The following is a 20,315-nucleotide window of genomic DNA, read 5'->3' on the forward strand; positions in this document are numbered from 1 at the left end:
TTTCATCCTATGGCCCTAGTACCCTTTAAGTGGGAAGGGGAGGTGACCCAGAGAAGGATCATAGTTAGTCTCCAAATGCTCATAGACTGCCTTCTGGGGAATTATTTGTCACTGGTGTCAGGGGAAATTAGTGGGGCGGCTGCCACAAACACCCTAACAAATTAGTTTTCTAGGGGTGCCGATCCAAAGCAGAGGGTACAGGACCCCAGAAGGAGGATCAGGGTGAGGGAGAGCCCATTCTTGTCTTCTGTTCAGCCTCAGTGTACAGCCATAGGCTAGGTGGCTAGTGTCAGGATACCCCCCCAAACTGGTGGGAGGTAGAGTGGAAAAAGGGTCCAAAGTATTTGGGGCTCCTGCCCCCCACTCTCAGAAACCACAGAGGTCAGAGACTCCTCGATGGCCTGGGGCCCGGGTGTTGATACTGACAGCTGCAGTGGCCTCTGTTGTTTCTTGTCCTTGTGGGCAGAGTTTTCTCTGCGTTGAGGTCAGACCCAAGGGGTGGAATGGGCCACATTACTTTGTTGGCCATGGTAGCACTGTTTGCTGACTTGGATGCATTTGTAAAAAAGTAAAGTTTAGATGCTGCACAGTTGGAGTCCCCAGGGGTCAGCGCAGTGTCCAGGAAGACTATAGACAGAGGGATCCAACTGAGTTAAGAGAGGTGTAGAACTGACAAATGCCCCTGCAGTAGTGGGTCATCATCCATGTTCTATCGCTGTAAGCAAGGAAGCCCAACAAAGCTATTGAGTAGTCTACCCTTACTTTAGGCTAGAGACAGGTGTAGGAAAGTACCTTCTTTTTGGCATGGTTACCCCTACTTTTTGCCTGCTGTCAGTGTGTTTTTGACTGTCTTCACTGGGATCCTACTAACCAGGACCGTGCGCTCTCCCTCTAAATTTGGCTGTTCTTGACTTTGTCCACCCCACAATTGGCATATTAGTGCCCCTATGTAAGTCCTTAGTATATGGTACTTTGGTACCCAGGGCATTGATGCACCAAGTGTTCCCCATGGGCTGCAGCGTGTATTATGCCACCCATGGGAGCCCATGCAAAATGTGCCTACGTGAAAAGTTGCATGCACCCTTTTTGCAAGTCTTCAGTCTACACCAAGACGCAAGAGGGAAACTCCCTTGGAGTGATGGAGTCACTCCCCTGCATCTGCAGGCACCTATTGCAATGACAACCAGCCTTGTGGATCCTCTCTTCTTCAACTCTGTGTGGATCATGAAACACAGGTGGTGGTCTTGAGTGGTCCCCTAGGTCCCCTCTACCAGCTGTCCAACTTTGGAGGTGGTGAGTCTTTGCTTCTCCTTGCAGGTCAGTACCCTCGTGCACTGCAGCTACCAAGGCTTGTTGACTCTTCTTCCAAGGGATCTTCAGGCTTCATGTAGCACTGGCCTCCAGCACTCTTCCCTGCAACCCATAGTATCCTGCCTGCTGCTCCAACAATGTGGGACTCCTTTCCAGGTGTACTGAGTGGATCTCACTTCGACCCCTGTGCCTGCTGCCTGTGAGTTGCCTGTGGGAGGCTGCATCTGCGACTTTTGGCTCTCCTCACTCCTGAAAGTTGCCTAGGGCTACCCTCCTTGGATGGAATCCCCTCAGACTTTCCTGCTCCCATGAAGCTCTGCAGCTCTTCTTCTGTTACTCTTGCTTTTGTTGGAGGTTTTTCCACTAACCACTAACAGACTGCAACTTTTCTTCTGACGTGGGACATTGACTGCATGACTTCTGGAACTCTTCCTCTGCTCCTGTGCTCCATAGCCGACTCCTGGTCTCCTCCGTCGACCTGGTCCTGCCCCTCCAGAAGAGTGGGTAGTGCCTCCAGCCCCAAACGGACACTCCAACTGGAACTGGACTTGGTCCCCTTTATTTGCAGGTCCTCTTCTGTCTAGATCCATCTTTTGGTTTTTTTCACTCTTGCTTGGCTCTTGCACAGTCCTTTTACAACGTTTCTCTTTGGTTTTGGAAAAAAAACAGGTACTTACCTCTTCTCTCTTGGTTGCTGGGGGGCACTCTGGTATTTACCTTTTGGGGTTCCTAGTTCCTCCAGCTCCCCTCTACAGATTTCACTTACCTGGGTAGGGATTGGACTTTTGCATTCCATTTATTTAGTGAATGGTTTGGTCTCTCCTATGGTCTCTATTATTTACTTTAATTTTAATGTTTTCTATTGCATTCTATGCCCATTCCTGATTCCTCAGGTGTATATAATAACGTGTTTACTCCCCTGCTAGTAGACTATTTTAGCATTTGTGTCACTAAAATAAAGAACCTTTATTTTTGTAACACTCTGTGGTTCTTTCATGTGTGTGAGTACTCTGTGACTACAGTGGTATAGCATAAGCTAAATAAGACGTGGGTGCCCATCCACAGCCACCTCTAGAAAGCCTGGCTTCCTAGACACTGACTACACCTTACTAATAGGGGATACTTGGACTTGGTATAAGGTGATAGCACCATAGGCGCTCACTACACACCAGGTCAGCTTCCTACATTGGTGGTGCAGCGGTGGGATAAGCACTTGCAATTGCCTTACCACTCTGCCACTGAGTACTTGCCACAGGAAAGACCATTTACTCTGTAGGTACATTATTCACTGAAGTGTTAGGAATCTAGTGTCCCAATGTTTGGGTAAGCTAGGGGCTGGCATAGCCTTGCTCCAAAATTAGCTGAGAGACTAGAGTTAGAGACTAGAGTTAGAGTAATTAGCGACTCATACTCCACTCTATCTGGACATCATATCTTCAGTAGAGCTTACCTCTCAGGCCCTGAACTCTCAATATGAGTGTTTAACTTTCCAAGAGTTAAGAGAGATGTATGCTGAGAGAAAACTGAAGACAGGAAGAAATCCCTATGAGTCTACCCTAGGCCTGCTTCTCCAGGATGACCAGGACCATGATGGTAGCCAGGAGGAGGACAAGAAAGTGCAATCCTATCCCCCGATGCTAGAGAAAGTAGAATTAGACACTGAGGTGGGTCAGGAAGTACCCAGGGAAGATCAGAGAGAACATGGAAATACTCACAGCCCTGTTAGAAGCACTACTGGTGGTGGAAAGGGGGGGTCATACAAGTAGGCCTACCTTTTGCTGATTGAGAGGGTTTCCATAAATAGGAATAGATCCTCCTCTGCACCTTCTCATGTCTCCTAAGTAGGGGACCCACTGCTCAACTTCAGGTGAGGACTCCCCAGACAGGGAGCTTAGGCAACTGAGACCGGAGGAGGCCAAGTTGAGGCTGCAGCAGCAATAGCTGGCCCTAGATAGGGGGACTTTGGCAGTGGAAAGAGAGAGGCAGGTTATGGGCTTAACAATGCATGGTGGCAGCAGTTTCAGTTTTAGGGACAACAGGGTAAGGGAGGGCTCTTTTGACTCTACGAACCTGAACAAGGCAGTCCCTCCTTACAAGGTGGGTGCTGACATCTATCAGTGGTTCACTGCTCTAGAAAGTGCATGTAAGGTACAGGGGGTACATCAGAGTCAGTGGGCAGCTACATTGTGGCTTTCCTTCTCTGACAAAGGTAGAGACAGACTCCTCACTGTCAGAGAAGAGGATGCAGACATTTACACAGTTTTGAAATCAGCACTGTTAGATGGGTTTGGTCTGACTACTGAACACTATAGAATAAAGTTCAGAGAGACCAGGAAAGAGTCCTCCCAAGATTGGGTTGATTTTCTGGACTGCTCTGTGAAGGCTCTGGAGGGCTGGTTGCATGGAAGCAAAAATACTGACTACCAGGGCTTGTATACCCTAATTCTTAGAGAGCACATTTTGAATAATTATGTAACTGATCAGCTGTATCAGTACCTGGTGGACTCTGATCTGGCAGACAAATGGGTCCGCACCAGGGTGAGTAGTAAGACTCACACAGGTGGTGACCACAAAAAGAAGGAAGCAGGAAAGTCTAAAGACAAGGGCGGGGACAAAGTTTAGCACAAAGAGTCCTCATCAAGCCCATAAAAGCCCTCTGAGGGTGGGACCAAATCCTCCTCCTCATCTTTCAACTTTAAAAAACTTTGGTGCTGTTTGTAAAAACCAAAGGCCATAGGGCAGGGGAAAGCTCCTGTCCTAAGAAAGGCACCAACCCTTCTACTACTACTACTAACTCTGCTTCTACTACTCCTGATGTCCCTATCAAGAGCAGTAGTGGTGGGACTACTAACAGTAGTCAGTCCAAGCATGTAGCTGGACTCACCTTAGGAACTGTAGTGGGGTCTGGGCTGGTCAGAGTGACTACTGAGGGTGTACTGGTCTCTGATGGGGGCATTGACTTTGCCACCCTTGCTGCCTGTCACCTTAACATGGACAAGTACAGGCAGCATCCTCTAATAAATGGTTTTGAGGCTGAGGCTTACAGGGACACATGTGCCAGTGTCAGTATGGTGACTGAAACACTGGTGGCCCCTGAGCAACACCTACTTGGTCACATATACCAAATGACTGATGCTCATAATACTACTTTGTGCCACCCCCATCGCAGCTATTGATTTTAGCTGTGGGGGGAGGGTTTACTGGTCAAAAAAAAGTTGTGGTTTCCTCAGACCTACCTGTAGAAAGTCTACTAGGGAATGATTTGGAGACTTCAGCTTGGGTTGAAGTGGAGATGGAGGCCCATGCAGCAATGCTGGGCATCCCAGGGCATATCTTTGCCCTAACAAGAGCACAGGTAAAAAGAAGCAAAAGGAGCAGGGAGCGTTGGAGCCTGGAACAATGGCCTAGAAAATTCCTAAAACAAAGAGCAGGAAGGGCAAAAGGCTACCCTCCAGCCTTCAGTGAGGATTCAACTCCTGAGGGAGAAGAATCCACTCCCTGGGTAGAACCTACACCAGAGGAGCTGCAAGTTGACACAGCTGAGCTCTTAGGTGCAGGGGGGGGCCACAATGGGAGGAGTTCAGTAGGGAGAAACAGATTCGACCTACACTGGAGCGCTTGAGGCAGCAAGCTGTAGCTCAAGAGGCAGGGTATATCAGTGGCACCCATAAGGTATACTGGGAAGATAGTCTCTCATATTCAGAAGCAAGGGATACCAAACATGGTGCCACCAGGAGGTTAGTGGCCCCTCTGAAATATAGAGAGTTTCTGCTGACCTTGGCACATGATATTCCCCTGGCAGGTCACTTGGGGCAAAGCAAAACTTGGAATAGGTTTTTTCCACACTTTCACTGGCCCCATGTGTGGGAAACTGGCAATTTGTTGCAGTACCACCCCGCCACTTTTTGCCTGGCTTCTGAATGCAACTTGAACTAGAGTGCACTGGGATCCTGCTAACCAGGTTCCCAGTGCCAGTGTTCTGTCTCCAAAACATGGCAAAGGTAATTGGATACACCTTTAGCTGCCAGTATAATTCCCTAGTAAAAGGTACTTAGGTACCCAGGGCATAGGGGACTAAGAGTAGGAACCTGAGGGCAGAAGCACTGATTGTGCCACCCTCTAGGACCATGCATCCAGATGCACTCAGCACTGCCAGTGTAGTGTCCTAAAAACCCAAACTCGATATGGCGCACAACCTGTGTGCCTGTCCACCATACACTGCATATAATATGAGTAAGACACCCCACTGGCAGGCCTTCCATCTGTAAGGCAGGGTGCACCATATTTTATGTGAGGGCATAGCTGCATGAGCAGTATGCCCCCACAGTGTCCTTGCCAAACCTGGGACACAGGGAGTGAATAGGGCAGCCATTGTTATTGCATGTGCTGTACACTGGTCAACATGAGTTTCCCAACTACATGATGGCCACTCTGATCCATGGGTTGTTTGGTATCAAACAACTCAGAATGCTAAATCCAAACTGGTACCTGTACTGGATTTATTATAAAATTTACCCAGAGGTCCCCTTAGAGGTGCCCCCTGCAAAAGCTAACTATTATGGCATGGTTGCTGACTTGCTCTCTCCAGCCTGCCACCTCCAGATAGACAATATACAAACCTTGGGGAAGAGCCCTGTCTCTCTGGATTGTAAGACAATGTCTTTCCTGGGTAGAGGAGCTAACACCCACTCCCTCAGGAATGTGCACTGCTCTAGCAATGAGCTTCAAAGGGCTTATCGCACTTGAAACTCGACCCCTCAGGCCTGCTCCTAGCAGCAGATGGCTTCCCCCTTGCAAACCCTCACTTTTGGCAGGAGCAAAGGCTGGAAACCAGACAAAGGCTAGGAGGAGTGGCCACACCTGGCATGCACTATCCCTAAGGTGTTACTTGCATGGTGGACCTTCCAATTCACTTTCCTCCATCTTGGATGGAGGGAAAATGACCAATCAGAGATAGGGAAGTGACTCTTCTCACAGGAAGTAGTCACTATAATGGTTGTAGCCACCCAAAGGTAAGTGTCCCTTGGATACTACCTGGTTCCCCCTAAAACACCAACTAAATTCAGTAATTAGTGGGCATCCCTAGACCAAGAAGATAGATTAAAAAGGACAAAGAAAAGACAGCACCAAGAAGAACCAAAGCACAAAAACTGTGGACCTGCTGCACGAGAGGAAGCACCAAACCCTGCCTGCTGCACTTGGGACCCGACAATCACCGCTGAGGAAGAGTTAACCACTGGCCTGAGCCTGAGAAACTCAGAGGACCTCCAGGCTTTGCCAATAGCCTGAGATCTCCCTCCAGAGTTGGAGATACCACTCTGCAACAAAGCAAGAACCAACAAGACAGTGAGGGTCACTTCATTGAGTGGCCAACAACTCCTGAACCGGAAGTCACAGACATACCCGACGACACACCAACAACCAGGAGGACAAACCCTGCAAACCAGACCAGGAGGAATCCCCAGTCAAGGGACTTCAGGAACACCCTGGACCTTCTGTCAGAGTGCCCCCATTGTCCTGCAAATGACCCTGAAAGCGACTTACCACTGGACCTTTTTCACCACTTTGCGCACACCCCTTGGATCAGCAACTTGCCCTGCAACTGGCTGCCCAGAGCCCTGCAACGAGAAACCAGCTGTGCCCTGAGGATCCTTCACCCCTTGCGACCTCAACACCACAAGGGGGCCCCAAGACACCTACTTGGATTTGCAACAACAGACCTTTTACAAGTGGTCCTCCTCAGTGGCCCTGTACAAGCTCCAAGAGACTTTCCACCATTGCTCCCGCTGGAACCGGGAGCTGCCTGAACTTCTCTAGCTGGCACATCATGCCCACTGACAACTCCGGCCAACCTGCAAAAGTAGAACTTGGTAAAGCAACTGTGTGATTTAAATGCATTTTGAAAAGTGGCTGCTTATTCATTCCTTTGGTGCATAATTACACACAGAAAGACTGCATTTGTTAAAACTTTAAAAATTGATATCTTAAAAAGTACTTAACCAATTTTGATAATCTTGGTCTTGAAATGTATATAAAAATCTGAAGTATTTTTGTAAATTGGTCTCGAATTGTTCCTTTGAGTGTGCGAGTTGTAAAATTGATACTGTGAATACAACAAATGCTTTGCACTTCTCCATGATTAGCTTAACTGATTGACCAAGCTACCTTAAAAATTAGAGCATTAGTGATCTAGTTTTTACCCCTGGAAACCAACATGTGGATGCCTGCACTGCCTGCACAGTGCGCCTAGCTTTGCACATTACATGGAGAGCCAGCCTCCCAGACCACATGTCTGAAGACACCACATGCCTGTGCCACCTTCAAAGCCAGTGGAAAGACAGGTGGCACTCCAAAGGCCCCCTTAATTCCACATCCTGTGATTTGGGTTACCTCTGAGAAGGTTGGGGTGGACATTGTTGGCCCCCTGGACCCTCCAACAGCTGCTGGATATAGGTTCATACTGGTAGTAGTGGACCATGCTACGAGGTACCCAGAAGCCATTCCTCTTTGATCCACTACAGCTCCTGCAGTGGTTAAAGCCCTTCTTGGTAATTTTTCAAGAGTGCGTTTTCCTAAAGAGGTGTTATCAGACAGGGGTGCAAATTCCTGTCTGCTTACCTAAAAGCCACGTGGAAAGAATGTGGTGTGACTTACAAGTTCACCACTCCTTACCACCCCAAACAAATAGCTTAGTTGAGAGGTTTAATAAATCTCTCAAAGGTTTGTTCATGGGTCTCTCTGAAATACTCAGGAGGAGATGGGATGTCCTATTACCATGCCTCCTCTTCGCTTATAGGGAGGTCTCTCAGAAGGGTGTGTGTTACAGCCCATTTGATCTTCGGTTTGTGCACCCTGTTAGGGGTCCCCTTGGTGTTGTTAAAGAAGGCTGGGAAAAACCTCTCAAGCCCTCCCAAACAAGACATTGTGGACTATGTGCTTGGCCTCAGATCCAGGATGGCTGAGTATATGAAGAGGGCCACTAAAAGTCTTCAGGCCATCCATGAGTTGTAGAAACAATGGCATGACCAGAAGACTGTACTGACTGTGTACCAGCTAGGACAGAAAGTGTGGGGCCTGGAGCCTGTGGCTCCCAGGGCACTTCAGGAAAAGAGGAGTGGTCCCCACACTATTGTGGAGATAAAAGGTGAGGTTACCTACTTGGTAGACCTTGGCACTCCCAGAAGCCCCCTCAGGGCCATTCATGTGGATCACCTTAAACTCTCTCATGACAGGTCTGATATGACTCTGCTCATGGCAACTGATGAGGGGCAGGAAGAGGAGATTGACGACTCTCCCTCACCTCTTCTCCCACTCTGCAGCTGATGGCTAGGTTGATGGGGTAGTGCTTGCTGACTGCCTCTTTGAGTCCCAAAAAGAGGACTGCAGGAACCTCCTAGGACAGTTCTCAGAACTTTTCTCTCTGACACTTGGTCAAACCATATGGTGTGATCACACCATTGAAAATGTACAGGCAACCTGACAATGTCAGAGACTGCATCAAGTCTAAAGTTCAGAAGGCTCTAGACCCAGGAGTCATACAGCCCTTGGGCTAGTCCTGTAGTTCTTGTCCCAACACCCCACTCCCAGAATGGAAAAAGGGAAATTAGATCTTGACAAGGCTACAGAGGTCTCAATACTGTTACCAAAACAGAGGCTCATCCTATCCCTTGGACAGATGAGCGTGTAGATACACTGGCAAGTATCTCAGCACTTTTGAGCTGACTGCTGGCTACTGGCAGATCAAGTTATCAGAAGATGCTAAGCCTAAAACAGCATTTTCCACCATTGATGGACACTATCACCTCACTGTGATGCCCTTTGGGTTGAAAAATACACCTGCCACATTCCAAAGGCGGGTAAATTCAGTTCTTCAAGGATTGGAAGACTTCAGTGCAGCACATCTGGATGATGTCGCTGTCTTTAGCTTCACCTGGGAGGATCACCTGGTCAACCTGTGGAATGTTTTGGAGGCCCTCCAAAAGGCAGGCCTCACTATCAAGGCCTTTAAGTGCCAGATAGGGCAGGAGAAGGTGGTATAGGGCAGGAGAAGGTGGTATATCTGGGCCACCTGGTAGATGGAGGCCAGATTCAACCACTACAGGAGAAAATCCAAACTATTTTAGATTGGACGCCCCCTACTGCCCACTCCCAGGTCATACCCTTTTTAGGCCTCACTGGGTATTACAGAAGGTTCATTAAGAACAATGGCTCCATTATAGCCCCTCGAAAAGATGCCCAGGAAGGTTTTATGGACAGCCAGCTGCCAAAAAGCTTTTGAGGATCTCAAACGGGCCGTGTGCTCTGCTCCTATCTTGAGAAGTCTTGACTACTCCAAACAATTCATAGCACAGACAGATTCTTCTGAGGTAGGGTTTGGGGCTATACTATCACAACTGGAGGTTGACCCCCAGGGAAAAGCGTTGGTCAGCCATAGAAAGGGAGGGCTTTGCTGTGGTTTGGCCTTTGAGGAAGCTGAGGCCATACTTGAATGGCACTCACTTCCTTGTTCAAACAGACCACAAGCCCCTTCTATGGTTAAAACAAATGAGGTGAAAATCCCAAACTTCTGAGGTGGTCCATAAACCTACAGGGAATGAACTATACAGTGGAATATAGACCTGGGAGTAACTACTCCCCTGTCCATCACCACCCCAGAGGTGGTGCCCAGAGCTCATCCAGGTGGCCACCTGCTTCTGCCATCTTGAATCCAAGGTGGGTAGAGGTCTCTGGGAGAATCTGAGTGGCCAGGTCAGGCAGGTGACGTCACAGCCCCCTCCTGTTAAGTGGTCACCCTGCTAGGTGACTAATCCCACTTTTAGGGATATTTAGGACTTCCTCTAGGGTGGCTCCTCAGATTTGATATACAAGATTCCAGCAGGACTCCTCTGCAATGTTTACTTCAACTTCTGGCCACTGGAACTGCAACTGGACTTCACAAGAACCTACAATCTGCAGCTCCTGTGATGACTTTGCTCTGCAGTGTTGTTTCTCTGGCTCCTTCCAGCAACTGCGACATTGCCCCAGCTGTGCATCCTCTGAGTGTGGCAAGTCTTTAGTCTGCACCAAGAAGCAAGAAGGAATATCCCTTGGAGTGAAGGAGTCACTCCCCTGCATCCAAAGGCACTAACTGCAACAATGACCAGCCGCATGGATCATCTTTCCTGCAACTGTGTTTGGATCCTGCAATTCAGGTGGTGGTCTTGAGTGGTCCCCTCGGTCCCCTCTACCAGCTATCCAACGTTGGAAGTGGTGAGTCTTTGCCTCTCCTTGCAGAACAGTATCCCTGTGTTCCATGTCTCTTGTAGCTACAAAGGATTGTTGGCTCTTCTACCAAGGGATCTTCAGGCTCTGTGAAGCACCAGCCTTCAGCACTCTTCTCTACAATGCGTAGTCTCCTGCCTGCTGCTACAGTGACATGGGACTCCTTTCCAGGTGTGTTTAGTGGGCCTCACTGGGACTCCTGTGCCTGCTGCCTGTGAGTTGCCTCTGGAGGCTGCATCCTTAACTTCTGGCTATCCTCACTTATGAAGGTTGCCTGGGAGTCTCTCTCTTGGGAGGAGTACCCTTGGATCTTCCTGGTCCTCAGCAGGTCTGCAACTCTTGTCTTTGCAAAGGTTTATTGGTGGCTTTTCCACACCACTAATGGACTGCAACTCTTCTTCCGATGTGGGACATTGACTGCATCACTTCTGAAACTCTTGGTCTGCTCCTGTGCTCCGCCTCCTGGTCTTCATCATCGATTTGGTCTTGCCCCTCCACAAGGGAGGGTAGTGGCTCCTGCCCCAACCGGACACTCCAACTGTAACTGGTCTTAGTCCCCTTCATTTTCAGGCCCTTCTCTGTCTGGATTCAGCTTATGTTTCTTTCAGTCTTGCTTGGGTCTTGCACAGTCCTTTTACAAAGTTTATCTGTGGTTTTTCAGCTGATTTTGACAAAAAACAATACATTGTGCCCTCTTGGGGACAATGCGGGCACTTCAGGAAGTGTTGACAGCCATTTTGGCAATCGGCTCCAACTGAGTCACAAAAAATGCAAAAAACAAAGTAAAGACAGCACGTTAAACCCCTAGCCTTGATCTAGGAGTCCCCTTGCGACCCGCCAGGGCAAAAAAGCATTTTTTAAAAATTCAATGAAATTTTAAAAAAAGAAGCAAGCGCGGTCACCGGGGCTTGCTTTTTATTTTGCTTCCGGGTGGCCCAGTTCCCAGGGACATAGTTATTTTTATGATGAAGGAGGTGGGCGTATGTAGCCCCGTTCCTAGGGGGCTCTCAAAAGCCTCGGGGCACATCACCTTCCTTGGGCTACATTTTAAAACTATGCAGGGTGGCCTGGAGGACCTAGCCAGGCCCTGGGGACCACCACCTCCCCGGAGCTATTTTTTAAAAATTGATGGAGGGTCAGGTAGACCTCCGCCAGACCCTATGAACTACCACCTCCCTGGGGCTACATTTTATAAATATTTGGTGGGGCTCGTGGACCCACCTGGGCCACAAGGACAGGCCCTCCACCTCTCCAGGGCGAAATGACAAAAATTGTTGTGGAGGCCATGTGGAAGCCCCTAACCCTAGTGATCACCACCTCCGCGGGGCCAATTATATTTTTACAAAGAAGGAGATGGGCCATTCAGCCCCCACCTTCTGGAGTCATATATGACCCTAGGGATCACTACCCTCCATGGCTGCACCCTTCTACCTCCTGAGGTGCCCACCTTCTGGAGGTAGCTGTTTGCTTTTGCTTAGCGGGAGCTGTGACAGCTCCAGCCAAGCAAAAGCAAACACTTCACTTCCAGCAAGCAGGAGCTGTGAAACTGCTCCAGCTTGCTGGAAGTAGATTTTTCATCTTTTTCCCTGCTCCCAGACATGGAGGCAGGGAAAGAGATAAAACTATTGCTGGCACATGCAGGGATCTGCATTTTCAGCAGCTCCCTGCATGAAAGAACAATGCGGGCTCCCACAGGAGGTGGGGAGACGCAGGGACCACGGGACCTTGAGGCTTCTCTGTGGTCCCCAACATTTAGTAAAAAAAAAAAAAGAATCCTGCCCTGCGTATTTATATTAGATAAATATGCAGACCAAGATTCATTGTGGCACGATGCTCATTTCACAGAAACACACCTCAACAGAAAACACTTACAGGTATAAACAAAGCAGGTGTCCAAATTGAAGCTCCACTTCTGTAAAGTACTAATCATCCTCACTTCGTGCTCATGGCCAAGACAAAGCAAGTGTGTTTTCTTTGCATTTCCACCACAAAATATTGTCTGTAAACCTTGAGGGGATTGTTTGCATCCTTGCATTTTTTTAGTGCAATATCTTATGTAGTGACTGTGACAAGTGGGTTCTTTCTCGTAATCTGCTGTTGAGACCATATATCATGTTATCACTTTTTAAAAATACAAGTATGTGATATGGCCTAGAAACGCCACCCTTTTGGCCCTGCCCCATATACATTAGTGATATGCAACATGTTCCTCCCCATTTTCCAAAAAAGATAGGAAGCTTACTTAAAGGACCACCTGAACACATCTCACACCTATTTTGGAGATGCATTATTGATGCACAGGAATATGATCACATTTGCACAAAACAAAAAAGCACTCAATGAGTACCATGGGGTAGACTGCCTGAGGAGATCTTCTGCTGCACATGGCCAAAGGCTGTGCATGGCATGGGGTTTGGTGATTATAAGGGGTTGGTCAAGGGGCCTGGCTACAAGTTAGATCCTGTGGCCAACCCCTGCTGTGCACATCTAAAGGCCGTGCATGGCATAGAGTTGGGTAGTTACAAGGTATTGGGCGAAAGGTGCAAGACTGGGCCAGGCCCTGCAGCTATCACCCACAGTGCAGCCAGGCCCTGAGGTGATCTCCTGCCGCACATGGCCAAAGGCCATGCATGGCCTGGGATTGGGGGATTATAGTGGGTTGGCCAAGGGGCCTGGGTACAGGCTAGATCCCGTGGCCAACCCCTGGTGCGCACATCTGAAGGCCATGCATGGTGCACGGTTGGGTGGTCACAAGGGATTGGATGCAGTGTGCAGGATTGGGCCAGGTCCTGCAGCTATCTCCCACCATGCGTGGCCGAAGACCATGTGTGACACAAGGTGGAGTGGTTATAAGGAGGTGGCCGAAGGGTCTGGCCACAGGCCCTGCGGTGAACCTCCACTGCACACGGTCAAAGGCCGTGCACGAAAGTGGCTGGATTAGTGTAAAGTAATTAAAATGACTTTACATTAAAAAAACATAGACATTCACTTAAAACCCAAAGGTTAGAGGGTCAATATGGTTAGAAAATAGAGTTTAAAAAACATAGAAATTCACGTAAGAAAATAAATGTTGCAGAGCCGTTATAGGTGGGTTCTGAAATTGCGTCCTAAGGTAACTATAACTTGTTCTTTGCCATGCAATGCTATTTACCTCTGATATTACAGCACTCATGACATCTTTTATAACGTCATTGATAATATCACTGCAATATTTGAGGTAACATTATCAATGAGAAAACTGTGCATGATGGGGGGCGCAAGTTATAGTTACCTTACGACACGAGTTATAGTTACTTGAGATAACCATAACTATAATTGCTAAAACCTCAGTGTGTTTTAAGTGAATTTCTGCGGTTGTGTTAATTTTAGTTCCTAACTACAAAGTCCCTGTAAACTTTGTTTTTTTAAATTAAAATGTATACATGTATAAACACACACACATATATGAAACCAACCAACTTGTGCCTTTGACTGTACAGTGCTGACTGCAGTGCATACATAAGTGTAAAATCTCCTAGGCACTGATGCGGGCCAGTAGGTCACTGAGACACTGACAGCAGACGCAGTGTGCACTGCGTGCAGTGGCTTATCCTATGGGAATATGTAATTCCCCAGACTGTAACCACCAGCCTCACCCTTCTTTGTGAGGCCCTTCTGCCATCTCCAACTTATCTGGCCCTTTAAGTCACCAGGACTGAATCACAACTAGCAGGTGGCTGATCAGATAGGATGCGCATGCCTCCAGGTGAAGTATCACGGTATATATGTTTACAGAATGTGACCTGCTGTCACAGATGACACCAGGTAACATACTCTACAAAGCATTTCAACACCTTTTCCCGATTAATAAGCACTGTATAACTACAATTACAAAAATTACTCCTCAAAATACGCCCTCTATGAAACAGCAGGCCTGCAGTTTTGTGTGAACACCACTCTTCCCCAGGTCATCAAGGGGGTGGTGGGATCAATGAGGCTTTGCTGATACCACACTGCTTTGTGATGAGATTGGAAAGATTGGTGTGCATCCTCGCAGATTGACATGCAGCCTTGGGAATACAGGGCTGTACGCTTAAGTGCCCAGGCTTTGTTCAAATAGCAAGACTGCCCTGTGTCACAGGGGGTAGTAGCTGGAATGAGATAAGCCTGTCAAAACCTGTGACGGCAGGCACATGCACACTAGCACATGTCACTGTAAAAAGTGCTGTGGCTCTTCCTGGCCATTGCATAGAGCAAGGGTCACAGTGATCATGATGCAGGAAGAGTATGGCAATTTTGTATTTAAAAAAATGAGATTGGAAAAATATGAGTCAATAGGAAGTGAGGGCAGAGGCTCCATGTGCCTATCAATAAGCTGTCCACATCCTTATAGTAACAGATGTGAATGAGATTGCATATCATATTACCATTAAAGCTTTGAAAGAGATAACTGTCAATGTTGTATTATTTATTGGGTTGAATAGGTACTGTTATGCAATGAGGTTATGTTTTTAAGTGATGTTGCCTACTAATATAAATATGTTGAGGTCATAAACACAGTATAAGTTGTGCCTGTTGTGGTTTGCATGGCTGTTGCCTAAGTTATGGTATGAGGACCTAACCTTAACTTACGAATTTCAGTGTTTTTTTGGTTTTAATTTATAAAAATATCTACTTTTTGGCTGTGGTGCTTTACATGGATTTATGAGTTTCTTAAAACACACAATCAGGGGTTATAACAAAAGCTGCCATAATTAACTTAAACCTTTGTTTTTTTCAGTGCTTTCATTATCAAGGAAGGAATGCACGCAGAGGAAATTGAGTGAATATCTAATTTTCCCAAATTAATACACCACTGAACAACACCAAGGTGAGGAACCCAATTTGAGCAGCAAGGTCTTTCTCTGAATGAAACATTAGTCATTTCTCTATTTCTCTTATATATAGTGCTGAGTTCCATCTCCGTTATTAGTGCTAAACTTAATCGTGATTATCATTGCTTATCATTAGCAACATTTTGTTTTTTACAATGTCTATGATGGGCAAGGTTCTATTTGTTTTTCAATTCCTTTCATAATAAACAACACATTTCATTACGTGATTGTTATAGTTAAATTTAATTCTGGTAGGCTTTTAACACCACTCGTAATCTGTAGTCTTTAAGAGCTGGATGAAATGCAGAAATTAACTAAAATGCTTTTCAATTAGTTCTATAACATAGTGTGTTTCCCCACAGCAGGTGACTAATAATCTATTCTCAAAAGTACAATTCGTTAACATTTTATTATACTCGAGCTTCTCTTTCAAAATGCCCTTCAGCTGTAATAAGCCACTTAGGAGCCAGAGATTCACATCCAATACTATGCTTGGACTCTAGTTGACATAATTGTTTGACTTGATCTGAGACCGTCTTGTATTTCATCACCTTTCCAACTGCACAGAATTACAACGGTTCTTTATTATTATTATGCATTTCGTCAAAGTGTTTGGCTATGGTGTAGATTACAATTGGATTCTTGAATGCACAAAGAGCCTTAGAATATTAGATATCCTACACTGTAGCCAAATACTTTGATACAATGCATGCTCATGATGAATACTGTTGGATAACCAATTCTAATATGATTCAAACAGATGGACTCAATAAAGAACAAAAATACAAAAATGCTTGTCAAAGAACAAAACTATATTTGTATAACAAAGTTTTGACTTCTGACTTTCTTTGGCTCTACAAGATTGCTTGCCCAGTGAAAGATCAGCTGACAGTGCTGTTATATAAAAAACCGTCGTGAATAAAGATTCCAGTTGATTGTAACATCATTGTAGTCCTGAGATCTATTGAGATATAAAGTAATCAAGTGGTGTTGTCTCTCATGTGACGTCCCTTTTGGCACTCTGATTTTAAATAGTACGTCAAAATATTTTTCGCTCATGTCCAGTATTTCTGTCTTTCAGAAATGTTCAACAGGGAAAATCTGTGCCTGGCAAGAAATGGAGTTAAAATGATTGGCCGGTCAGGTTTCCTACTAATTATTGCTCATTTTCGATTCCCGAAGTGTTTATCAAGATGATTTACTGTTTAGCTTTCATATTGTATCCCTACAGTCATTTAGTTGGCACTGGATCATGTACATACATGGCACAAGGTGCTCAGCCCAGGATCTTCCTATAACAAAACCTGTGCCTGATGATGTTAGTCACATATGATGGCACATTTAGAATCCCAGTAATTAACTGTGCATTTTTTTGCAGCTTGGCTAATTACAAACTTTCACACTAAGGGCCTGATTTAAAGTTGGCGGAAGGGGTTACTCTGTCATGTCGCATAGGTCCTCATTTTCCTAATGAGACTATTGGATTTGGGTGGCAGAATCACCTGAATTGTGTGGTATTGACTCCAATCCCACACCATGTGACGCCTGTCAGCCTAATGCGGGTTCTTTGGCAAACTAGCAGTTCCTCATCTCCATCCAAGAGCAGGGATGATTGTGTTAGCCGGGTACTTAACATAAACGACTCCTCTGAGGAATCTTGGGTGATCAGATCTCATCCTTTTTTTCTCTCAGTTACATTAGTCTCACACAGGCAAAGACAAACAGAGGCAGAGTATAGTTCAATAAGGTTTATTGAGAAGTGTTTTTATAATATAACAGCTGATGTTCTGAGAAAATGTCCCCACGTAAGGATGTGTATGTTTCTGTGAATGCTGGAGACACAGCGCACCACTTTTGCGGGCAACGCTATCTGGCTGCAGCCTTGAGGAAAGCACAAAATGAAAGGAATGTCTTGATAAGAATGGAGTGCTGTCCTAGGCAAAAGAACAACTAGATAGAGAAAAATAAAACAATACTGCAAATGTGGCTAGTGCTAGAAAGAGAAAGCAATGCTGAATAAAATGTAACCAGGCTAAAGTGCTCAACAGGAGGCCTAGTTGCTAAAATAACATGTCTAAAAACATGTCTAAAATAGCTATAAAACACCCTCCCCTGCCAATTTAAAGGTGGTTAAATGCCTAAATAAAAATATTAAAGCTATTAAAACCTGTGCTTAAAAACATATGTACATGAATGTCAATAATGAGAAGTTAAAAGACACTTGAGAATGTGGTAAAAGGGCAGTTTAAAACAATAGAAGTGGTGCCAATGAAACCAAATTCAAAAGTTAATGTCACTTTAAAAATTGCCAATGTTATCCAGGAAAATTGAAGCCAGGAATTGTTCCACTTCAGCAGGTAGTAAAATAGCCAAATTGTTGCCAAGGAAAACCAAGGAGCACTCATGTTTCAAAGCCTGAGCTCCAGCCAAAGCAGCAGCGAGCTGTGTTGTGCCCAATGTAGAGTCAAGAGCTGCATGATCCACGAAGGGCAACTCATGGACAGCTTCCCGCAGCAAATGCACCCTCGACACGCATGTCTGATAATGAGCACTCAGCAAGAACATCAACAGATCAGCAGCCAATGAAAGTAAGCGACACATGGAAAGGCAAATTTGCAGTTCACATTCGAAAAGGCACCAAAGGCATCAAAACACGGGCTGCACACAATCCAAAACCGGTCTGAATGGAAGGGACCAGTCGCACTCCAGTTCTTCCAGAAGTGGTGCTCCGAAACACTGTATCATGTGTTCACAACACAGTTGCGTTGGTGGAAGCGCTTTCTGTCCTCCTTGTTGTGAAGGCACAGCCATTGCGCAGAAAAATAACAACAGCAGAAAGCCACCTATTATAGCCAAAGTAATCGGAAATCCCACGAAAATACATGAAAATATCGAGTGTATGGGTGAAGATATTAAGCCAAATATAAGGGAAAAGGTGCAAATGAAACCAGAACCAACAGCCTTAAAAAAGTACGCAATCCTAGTAGTACTGCATGTGTGAAATATTCATCCCACAAGATCGCCAAAGTGCCTCAGAAAGTTTCTATTTAAAAGGGACTGCATCTCTGCAGATGACCCTGCAACTTGAAGCGCATAGGTCTCGCTCACAGATGTAAGCACCACATGTTTTTGAAACAATAAAGCTTTGAGTCTGCTCAACTTGTGAAAATTCACATTTGAAGTAGCAATGTGAGGCCAAATCTCTGCTTCTCTCTTCTGTTGTGTTGGGGGAAAAAGGACATTCTTGCAACAGGTGACAACTTGTTAGACTGAAACGATGTAAGCTATTCTGGCTTGCATTCCACAGCAACTATCACTGTTAAGGAGCACATAGTTTCCATTCAAGAGCACCTGGAACACAGGTCAAATCAAGGAGACTGGAACTCCCCTCATGCAGCAAGCCACGTTCACTTCCAAGGCATTACACCCCTGTGCAAGGACAGCTGCTTACAAACATTCGAATGGCTCACAGAAGTCTCACAGTCACTACTGCTAAGAAAGACCTCTTTCATGCCATCGAAACATTTGTACAAAAAGGGAAGCTCCCACACCTCATGTGTGTAGCTATCTCTTAGCCTATCATATCTGCCTACTGGAATGTGTTTCAGGCAGGATGTGAATACAAGTGTTGAAATAGGCAGATTAATAACTCTGTGTATTAACCATTCCGCAGATGGTATTTCAGCCACAGTACAAGGCAACTTTTCTAATTACTCTATGTTTAGCATTGACATAAGTCGCTTCCTTCTTAGCCATTATTTGTTGTTGTCACATTAAATAAAATGTTTAAAATATGTCCTTTGAGCTAATGTGTTGCCAGGGAATGCAACCTGCTTTCAATGTTTGCAGTGTCCAACCTAACTGCATAATGGACCTTAGCTGGCTCTGTCTATGTTGTAAAAATGACATGTTGCGTTCTACTATGTCTATTGCAGAAGAGACAACGTTATTTAAAGTGTATATCCAGTCAGACAAGGTATTAATCCCATTATCTATAATGGCTAATGCTTTCTGCAAATGCTCCTGATCTATTTGCCTTAACCAGGCAGCAGCTTCTTGTTGGGAAAGTTTCCAACTTTCATTATATACTGCATATGAGAAGTGCTTTCTGCATTGTCCTCTGGGGCCTAACAGGAAATCCTGCAAATCTGTATCATTAGACAGGAGACTGGCCTATTTGTTCTAAAACCCTGTGCGGAGTTTACAAAACGTGTATGGCACCCATTGGTGTCTACTGGCCACAATAACCACCCACCAGGATGTGAAATTGATGTGTCAAATGTTCCATTTTGGACCCACTCATCGAGCTGATCTTCAGTTGCATTTATGTATTTTTTCCATTTATAAAATGTGGTAGGAACAGGGATACTGAGCGCATTCAAATCCTTAATCTTTGCTCAGCCTATACAATTCGTCTGTTGTACCGTTTCCTTTAAAAATATCATTTGAACGGTTATCAGACATGCTCTAAATAAAGCTTCCTTTCCCCTTATTTGCCAATTTCTTGTTCCCACGAACTCTTTAAGTCTATTGACTTCAACCAATATTCATAGCCTTCTATAGCCAACCTGGAAACAAATGAATCAGAAGAAATCAATTTTGTATCAGTAAATAAAATGAGTTGGCTTTCCATCACTGGCAATTTAAAATAATACAAATCAACATTTTTAACATTGTGCCCAGAAAAATTTGCAAACTTTTCACAGTACGTTTTGGAACTTCCCAATGGTGGAGTCGGACAGTGTTCCCATTGCGTATAATTAAAAATAGTGTTTCTGGTAATTGCGCTGTGAATGAAACTATGCCCATAATAATTATAACAGGACATATTTCTGTACTTTTCTCTGGATTGATAGACATCCTCAAGTTCAAATACAGTGAAATATTGCA

At 45.6% G+C, this 20,315-nt stretch overlaps 1 long non-coding RNA gene across 1 annotated transcript in view; it reads left to right on the forward strand.

The window, feature by feature from the left end:
* Positions 1-20,315, forward strand: part of LOC138297263 (uncharacterized) — a 62,551-nt gene that overhangs the window by 26,684 nt on the left and 15,552 nt on the right. The window contains exon 3 of the long non-coding RNA XR_011203983.1: positions 15,332-15,421. This is a non-coding gene — a long non-coding RNA (uncharacterized lncRNA). The remainder of the gene's footprint in view (positions 1-15,331; positions 15,422-20,315) is intronic.

Source organism: Pleurodeles waltl, chromosome 5 (genome assembly GCF_031143425.1).
Source record: "Pleurodeles waltl isolate 20211129_DDA chromosome 5, aPleWal1.hap1.20221129, whole genome shotgun sequence".
Lineage (NCBI taxonomy): Eukaryota > Metazoa > Chordata > Amphibia > Caudata > Salamandridae > Pleurodeles > Pleurodeles waltl.